The sequence below is a fragment of the Suncus etruscus genome, chromosome 2 (genome assembly GCF_024139225.1).
Source record: "Suncus etruscus isolate mSunEtr1 chromosome 2, mSunEtr1.pri.cur, whole genome shotgun sequence".
In the NCBI taxonomy this organism is placed as follows: domain Eukaryota; kingdom Metazoa; phylum Chordata; class Mammalia; order Eulipotyphla; family Soricidae; genus Suncus; species Suncus etruscus.
Genome location: NC_064849.1, coordinates 47,961,476 through 47,970,439, shown reverse-complemented (window position 1 = coordinate 47,970,439; position 8,964 = coordinate 47,961,476). Strand labels below are relative to the sequence as shown.

The window sequence follows — 8,964 nt, the reverse complement described above, 5'->3', positions numbered from 1 at the left end:
TCTCTCTCTCTCTCTCTCTCTCTCTCTATATATATATATATATATATATATATATATATATATATATATATATATATCTACTAAGGCATTCTCTACATTCGAGTCAGAACATCTGTTATGTTTTAGATTGGTTGACCTATCAAGGAGTGAAAAGACAGTGTTGAACTCTCCCACTATTACTGCGTTGCTATTGATATCTTTGTTCAAGTTTTTCAGCGGTTGTTTAAAATATTTTGCCAGCCCATTATTGGGTGCATCTATGTGTAGCAGTATGATTTCATCTTTGATTATACATCCCTTGATTACGAAATATCACCTTTTTCATATATATTGGGCCACAAAAAGTAACTCCTGGGATATTCAGGGTTACTCTTGGCTATGCACTCAGAAATCTCGCTCCTGGCTTGGGGACCATATGGGATGGCAGGGAATAGAAACAAGGTCATCTGTAGATCTGCTGTGTGCAAGGCAAATGCCCTACCACTGTGCTATCACTCTAGCCCCCATTTTATATATTTTTACTTTATTTTTTGTCCCCCAATTTACAATACAGACCAGGCAAAGGGCCTTGGTTGAGGTGTATATGGGGTGCATTTATTGTACCTCCTCTTTCTATACAGTCAGTGTAAAGAACACAGCCTGTGTAAGAATTGGGAGGCTTTATCTTATCTTTACTTTTTTTATTTTTTAATATATATATTAGTACTTAATATATATATTAAATCCTTCACCAGTGCAACATTCCCACGACTAATATCCTAAGTGTCCTTCCTCATATATTTTTAAGCTAAAGTCTGTGTCATGTGATATTAATATGGCCACCCTATCCGTTTTAGGGAGGTTTTTTTGCATGAATGATTGCTCTCCAACTTTTGACTTTGAGTCTATGTTTGCGCTGACTATTCAGATGTGTTTCTTGCAGGCAGAAACATGTTGGATCCAATATTTTGATCCATTTTTTTACTGTGTCTTTTAATTGGTGCATTTAGTCTATTGACATTGAAAAATATAATTCTCATGAGATTAAGTTTCATTTATTTCTTAAAGTTTGATGTGTTTGTTAGGTCTGCCTAGCCTTAAAACAGACCTTTCAGTTCTTATAAGATTGGTTTTTAGTCTGTAAAGTTTGTGAGATGTTGCTTATCCTTAAGTTGTTTATTCTTCCTTTAAAACTGAATCTAAGTCTGGCTGGGTAAAGTACTCTTGGTGAAATACTCATTTTGTTGAGTTTTGTCACTATATCCCACCTCTGTCTTTGGGCCTTGAGGGCTGCTTATGTAAAGCCACTGTAATTCTTAGGGATGTTAATTTCCCATTTTGATTTTGCTGCCTTCATTATTCTATTCCGATCTGTAGTATTTGTTGTTAAGATGCATTGGGATGCTTTTATTTGGGTCTCTTTTAACTTATTTTTATTCAGGCATCCAGGATGTATTTGTGTATACTTTTTTTTAGAGTAATGCTCAGGTCTTACTACTTGTTTTGTGGTCAGGGATCATATGGAGTGTCAGGAACTGAACTCAGGTCTACCTAATGTCTTAACTTCTATACCACCTCTCTGACTCAAAAAATAATATCTTTATTTAAGCACCATAATTACAAACATGTTTGTACTTGTGTTTTAGTAACAAAATAAAAGAACACCCCAGTGCCACCTTCCCACATTTACTCTTTTGCTTTGTTTTTGGGCCACACCCGGTAATGCTCAAGAGTTACTCTTGGCATTCAGAAATCGCTCCTGAATTGGGGAACCATATAGGATGCCAGGGAATCAAACCGTGGTCCATCTGGGTCAGCTGTGTGCAAGGTAAACTCCCTACTGCTGCACCATCACTCCGGCACCTCCCACATATATTCTTAAAAAATGTATTTTTTGAATGATTTTCTATTCATATTATTCTTCCTAAGGATTTTGTTTTCATTGAATTTAAGAGGATTTTTAAAAATAAATTTTGATATTAGTAACTTGTTAAATGAATGATAAATATTTTATTCTATACAGTGAGGGTGTTTTTGTATATTAGGGAGTGTTTCTATCACGTACAGAACTTTTTAGTTTGTTGTAATTTAATTAACATTTAAATTCCCAAAGATATCATAACTTTAGTGTCATTTGTTTCTTTTTGTTTTTAAATAAAATCTTCTCCAAAGATGTTGTAGAACATGAGTTACTCCTGGCAATAACATACATAGAAGTGAAGAATTGATGGTATAGTGCACATTGTTGCTGTGTCCAGCTTACTGGGTTATCTGAACCTCACCTAAAGGCAAAGGACCCAGTACTATACTCCAACAGCGATGCAACCATATATTACAGCATTTTCATCAACCATCCTAGTACAGATATATATTTTTTTGTTTTTTATCTGTCACACCCGTTTGATGCTCAGGGTTTACTCCTGGCTAAGCACTCAGAAATTGCCCCTGGCTTTGGGGAACCATATGGGAAAACAGGGGGAATCGAACTGTGGTCCTTCCTTGGCTAGCGCTTGCAAGGCAGACAACTTACCTCTAGCGCCACCTCACCAACCCCCAGATACTTTTATTAATAGTATTTTGAGACTGCCAGAATGAAATACAATGGGTAGGGTACTTGCTTTGCACTTTGCCAGACTGAGTTCAGTCTCTTGATTCTGAATATGGTTCTCTGGGCCTGCTAGGAATAAACCCTGCCTGGGCAGAATCAAGGTAAACTCTGAATGCAGCCTTGTATGGTCACAAAATAAACAAACAAAAATATTGGGTAATACAACAAACAAACAACTTATGAGCCATTCTGTGGTTTGGGGATCCTGATGCTGAAAGCTAATTTTGATGAGACCTGACTGATGACTGATCAGTAGCCATTTTCAGTTTACCAACCAATAGTCAATAAACTGGACTACACCCAGTAGTCAGAAGCAATTTTATTACCTCTGGGCAGGCTCTACATGACCGGTCTCACATAGCTAAGCTTACAGAAGTTAATCAAAATGGGGGCGGTGGCATATAATATGAAGTAAGAGAGTTCATATATCATGAGGGCAATTAGGGAAGAATGAACAAAGATGTAGATGTTATTCTAAAGATAGCATAAAAGCAGATAGTTATGTGTTCACCAGGGACAGACAGATACAGATAGAGAAACATAAATGAGAGGCACAGAGTCAACTGTTATCTTGGGGGAGTCACATGTGTGAGCTTTGCCTAAGACATCTTAGAAATGCTGTTCCAAAGTCCTTACCTTAGGTCAGGCAACCTTAATGCTAGACTTCGTCAAGAGTAGACTCCAATACCAAATGGAATTTTATTTTATTTTAATTTGGGGACACTCCTGCATTATGAGAGGTTAATAAATAATAATTAATAATACAAATAAATATAATAAATAAATATAAATAAATAATAATAAATAATAAAGACCTTAATAAGAGGTCTTTATGAGAAATCACCTTGAAATGTCATTTAAACTCTAGGTTCCACGTATTCAGGGAACGTGCTCAACAACTTAAATCATGTCTTGATACTTTATCGACATTTTGCCTTAGGTTTTTTGTGGTTTTAGATCTTCCATTCCACCTTTAATTGATTTTAACTTTGTTTTGTGTATTTTGTTTGTTTCCTTGTTTGTTTGGTGTTTGGGCCACACCCTGCAGCGCACAAGTGCTACTCTTGGCTCTGTGTTCTAGGTATTGTTCCCTAGGGGAGCATATGGATGCTTTAGATTGAACTAGGGTCAGCCACGTGCTGGGCCCCCAGAATTTATTTTTTATAATGTGTGGTATTTCTGCCTGATTCCATTATTTTGTATATGCCAGTTTAGTTTTCTTAAAACACTGTTAGAGAGACAATTTTTTTCTACTGTTTGTTTTTAGTTTTATTTTTATATGTAATTATTTATATCATGGTTATTAGGTGGCTTGTAGTTGCATTATACTGATTACTGGGTCTATTTTTTGTTCCAATATTAGTTGCACAGTTTTGTTTATTATGATTTTGTGTGTAGTTTGACAATAGACACTCTGATACCCTTATCAATTTCTTTTGGAAAAAATTGTCTATTTGCAGTCCTTTGTGATTCTACACAATACTTTTATTCCCCCAATTCCTAAAAGACTGCTTTTGGAATTTTGGTAAGGCTTCTATTACATCTATGGAAGTTATTTGATAGTAGTAACAGTTTAACAATATCAATTATTTTGTTCCAACATGTGGTTTATTCACAAGAATTTTCAATTTGTATTAAGATCAAGAAACTGGAAGCCAGTCTCCCTTCCTTCCTTTATATAAATGTATAATAATCCTGTGCTTTAAATATTTTGGCTATCCTACATTTGGTGCATATAATAGGCTAGAACACTCAGTGGTGAGCCAATTACCTTGCTTGGAAATGACCCAGGTTTAATTCTTGCACTGACCAGTAGTTAGCTCTGATCAGGTGTGGTCCATAGATTGAAACAAAACATTCGGCTGCATCTATATTAGAGTGTTATGTTTTCTTCTATATTCATCATCATGACTATAATAAATGGAGTCATCAAGAAATGAAGTTATGGGCCCGGAGAGATAGCACAGCGGTGTTTGCCTTGCAAGCAGCCGATCCAGGACCAAAGGTGGTTGGTTCGAATCCTGGTGTCCTATATGATCCCCCGTGCCTGCCAGGAGCTATTTCTGAGCAGGCAGCCAGGAGTAACCCCTGAGCAACGCCGAGTGTGGCCCAAAAACCAACATCATAAAGTTTTAGTTTGAATAAACATAAGTTATTTGGCTATGTTTATATGCCTTTTCCCACTAATGCTACACAATCTATATTTATTCTTTCCTACTTTCCACTTGTGAGTACTTTTCTCTTTGATTGTGTTTCCAAGTAATGGGGCACCTATGTAGGTGAATGATTTTCAGTCCCCAGGGAAAGTTTCCTTCCACTGGTTACACTTAGTAGAAATTTTCTTTAAAATGTTGACCTTTGTATATGCTTTATTCTTTTTCAGAATCACTGCTCCAATATTAATATATGTCAGTTGTGAGAATATGGTGACTCCAGGATAATGTAGTCTGCTTTTCCAAATCACTAATTTAAAATGTTCATTTTAATTATTAAATTCTATAAATCTATAATTTATTAGCAAACAATAATTTTTTTTATTTAAACATCTTGATTACATACATGATTGTATTTGGGTTTCAGTCATGTAAAGAACACCCCCCATCACCAGTGCAACATTCCCATCACCAATGTCCCAAGTCTCCCTCCTCCCCACCTGACTCCCGCCTGTACACTAAACAGGCTCTCCATTTCCCTCATACATTCTCATTATTAGGACAGTTCAAAATGTTATTATTTCTCTATCTAAACTCATCACTATTTGTAGTGAGCTTCCTGAGGTGAGCTGGAACTTCCAGCTCTTTTCTCTTTTGTGTCTGAAAATTATTATTGCAAGAATGTCTTTCATTTTTCTTAAAACCCATAGATGAGTGAGACCATTCTGTGTTTTTCTCTCTCTCTCTCTGACTTATTTCACTCAGCATAATAGATTCCATGTACATCCATGTATAGGAAAATTTCATGACTTCATCTCTCCTGACAGCTGCATAATATTCCATTGTGTATATGTACCACAGTTTCTTTAGCCATTCGTCTGTTGAAGGGCATCTTGGTTGTTTCCATAGTCTTGCTATGGTAAATAGTGCTGCAATGAATATAGGTGTAAGGAAGGGGTTTTTGTATTGTATTTTTATGTTCCTAGGGTATATTCCTAGGAGTGGTACAGCTGGATCGTATAGGAGCTCGATTTCCAGTTTTTGGAGGACTCTTCATATTGCTTTCCATAAAGGTTGAACTAGTCGGCATTCCCACCAGCAGTGGATAAGAGTTCCTTTCTCTCCACATCCCCACCAACACTGTTTATTCTCATTCTTTGTGATGTATGCCATTCTCTGGGGGTGTGAGGTGGTATCTCATCGTTGCTTTGATTTCCATCTCCCTGATGATTAGTGATGTGGAGCATTTTTCATGTGTCTTTTGGCCATTTGTATTTCTTCTTTGTCAAAGTATCTGTCTATTTCTTTTCCCCATTTTTTGATGGGATTAGATAGTTTTTTTTTCTTATAAAGTTCTGTCAGTGCCTTGTATATTTTGGAGATTAGCCCCTTATCTGATGGGTATTGGGTGAATAGTTTCTCCCACTCAGTGGGTGGCTCTTGTATCTTGGGCACTATTTCCTTTGAGGTGCAGAAGCTTCTCAGCTTAATATATTCCCATCTGTTAATCTCTGCTTTCACTTGCTTGGAGAGTGCAGTTTCCTCCTTGAATATGCCTGTAGTCTCAATGTCCTGGAGTGTTTTGCCTATGTGTTGTTCAATATATTTTATGGTTTTGGGTCAGATATTGAGGTCTTTAATCCATTTGGATTTTACCTTCATACATGATGTTAGCTGGGGGTCTAAATTCAAGTTTTTGCAAGTGGCTATCCAGTTGTGCCAACACGACTTGTTCAAGAGGCTTTCCCTGCTCCATTTAGGATTTCCTGCTTCTTTATAAAAAATTAGGTGATTGTATATCTGGGGAACATTTTCTGAATATTCAAGCCTATTCCACTGATCTGAGGGCCTGTCCTTATTCCAATACCATGCTGTTTTGATAACTATTGCTTTGTAGTAAAGTTTAAAGTTGGGGAAAGTTATTCCTCCCATATTCTTTTTTCCAATGATTGCTTTAGCTAATCTAGGGTGTTTATTGTTCCAAACGAATTTCAAAAGTGCCTGATCCACTTCTTTGAAGAATGTCATGAGTATCTTTAGAGGGATAGCATTAAATCTGTACAATGCCTTGGGGAGTATTGCCATTTTGATTATGTTAATCCTGCCAATCCATGAGCAGGGTATGCGTTTCCATTTCCGCATGTCCTCTCTTATTTCTTGGAGAAGAGTTTCATAGTTTTCTTTGTATATGTTCTTTACATTTTTAGTCAAGTTGATTCCAAGATATTTGAGTTTGTGTGGCACTATTGTGAATGGGGGTTGTTTTCTTAATGTCCATTTCTTCCTTATTAGTATTGGTGTATAGAAAGGCCATTGATTTTTGTGTCTTAATTTTGTAGCCTGCCACCTTGCTATATGAGTCTATTGTTTCTAGAAGCTTTTTGGTAGAGTCTTTAGGGTTTTCTAAGTAGAGTATCATGTCATCTGCAAACAGTGAGAGCTTGAATTCTTCCTTTCCTATCTGGATTCCCTTGATATCTTTTTCTTGCCTAATCACTATAGCAAATACTTCCAGTGCTATGTTGAATAGGAGTGGTGAGAGAGGAAAGCCTTGTCTTGTGCCAGAATTTAGAGGGAAGGCTTTTAATTTTTCTCCATTGAGGATAATATTTGCCAATGGCTTGTGGTAGATGGCCTTAACTATATTGAGAAAGGTTCCTTCCATTCCCATCTTGCTGAGAGTTTTGATCAAGAATGGGTGTTGGACTTTATCAAATGCTTTCTCTGCATCTATTGATATGATCATGATCATGTGGTTTTTATTTTTCTTGTTGTTGATGTTGTGTATTATGTTGATAGATTTACGGATGTTAAACCAGCCTTGCATTCCTGGGATGAAACCTACTTGATCATAGTGGATGATCTTCTTAATGAGGCATTGAATCCTATTTGCCAGGATTTTGTTGAGGATCTTTGCATCTGCATTCATCAGCGATATTGGTCTGTAATTTTCTTTTTTGGTAGCATCTCTGTCTGGTTTAGGTATCAAGGTGATGTTGGCTTCATAAAAGCTATTTGGAAGTGTCTCTGTTTGTTCAATTTCATGAAAGAGTCTTGCCAGGATTGGTAGTAGTTCCTCTTGGAAAGCTTGAAAGAATTCATTAGTGAATCCATCTGGGCCTGGGCTTTTGTTTTTGGGCAGACATTTGATTACCGTTTTAATTTCATCGATGGAGATGAGGGTGTTTAGATATGCTACATCCTCTTCCTTCAACCGTGGAAGATTATAAGAGTCCAAGAATTCATCCATTTCTTCCAGGTTCTCATTTTTAGTGGCGTAGAGTTTTTCAAAGTAGTTTCTGATTACCCTTTGAATCTCTGTCATATCAGTGGTGATCTCTCCTTTCTCATTCCTAATACGAATTATCAAGTTTCTCTCTCTCTTTCTTTGTTAGGTTTGCCAGTGGTCTATCAATCTTGTTTATTTTTTCAAAGAACCAACATCTGCTTTCGGTTGATCTTTTGGATTGTTTTTTGGGTTTCCACTTCGTTGATTTCTGCTCTCAGCTTTGTTATTTCCTTCTTTCTCCCTATTTTTGGGTCCTTTTGTTGAGCACTTTCTAGTTCTATGAGCTGTGTCTTTAAGCTACTCAGGTAAGCTCCTTCTTCCTTCCTGATGTGTGCTTGCAAAGCTATAAATTTTCCTCTCAGTACTGCTTTTGCTGTGTCCCATAAGTTCTGATAGTTTGTGTCTTTATTGTCATTTGTTTCCATGAACCTTTTGATTTCCTCCTTGATTTTATCTTGGACCCACTGGTTATTCAGTATGAGGCTGTTTAACTTCAAGGTGTTAAAATTTTTCTTCTGAGTCCCTTTGGAAATCAAAAATAATTTCAGAGCCTTGTGGTCAGCGGAGGTAGTCTGAAAAATTTCTATTCTCTTGATATTATGAAAGTATGTTTTATGTGCCAGCATGCAGTCTATCCTGGAGAATGTCCCATGTACATTGGAGAAGAATGTGTATCCAGGTTTCTGGGGATGGTGTGTCCTATATATATCCACTAGGCCTCTTTCTTCCATTTCTCTCCTCAGTTCTAGTCTATTCTTGTTGGGTTTCAGTCTGGTTGACCTATCCAGTGTTGACAAAGCCGTGTTGAGGTCCCCCACAATTATTGTGTTGTTATTGATATTATTTTTCATATTTGTCAACAGTTGTATTAAATATTTTGCTGGCCCCTCATTCGGTGCATATATGTTTAGGAGAGTTATTACTTCCTGCTCTAC

General features: G+C 36.8%; 1 non-coding gene across 1 annotated transcript; it reads right to left on the bottom strand.

Annotated features, from left to right (window-relative positions):
* Positions 1–528: 528 nt before the first annotated feature.
* LOC126002569 (small nucleolar RNA SNORA51) lies at positions 529–660 on the bottom strand. Its single transcript, XR_007493255.1, has one exon. It is a non-coding gene; the product is annotated as a small nucleolar RNA SNORA51 (small nucleolar RNA).
* Between the last annotated feature and the right edge of the window lie 8,304 nt (positions 661–8,964).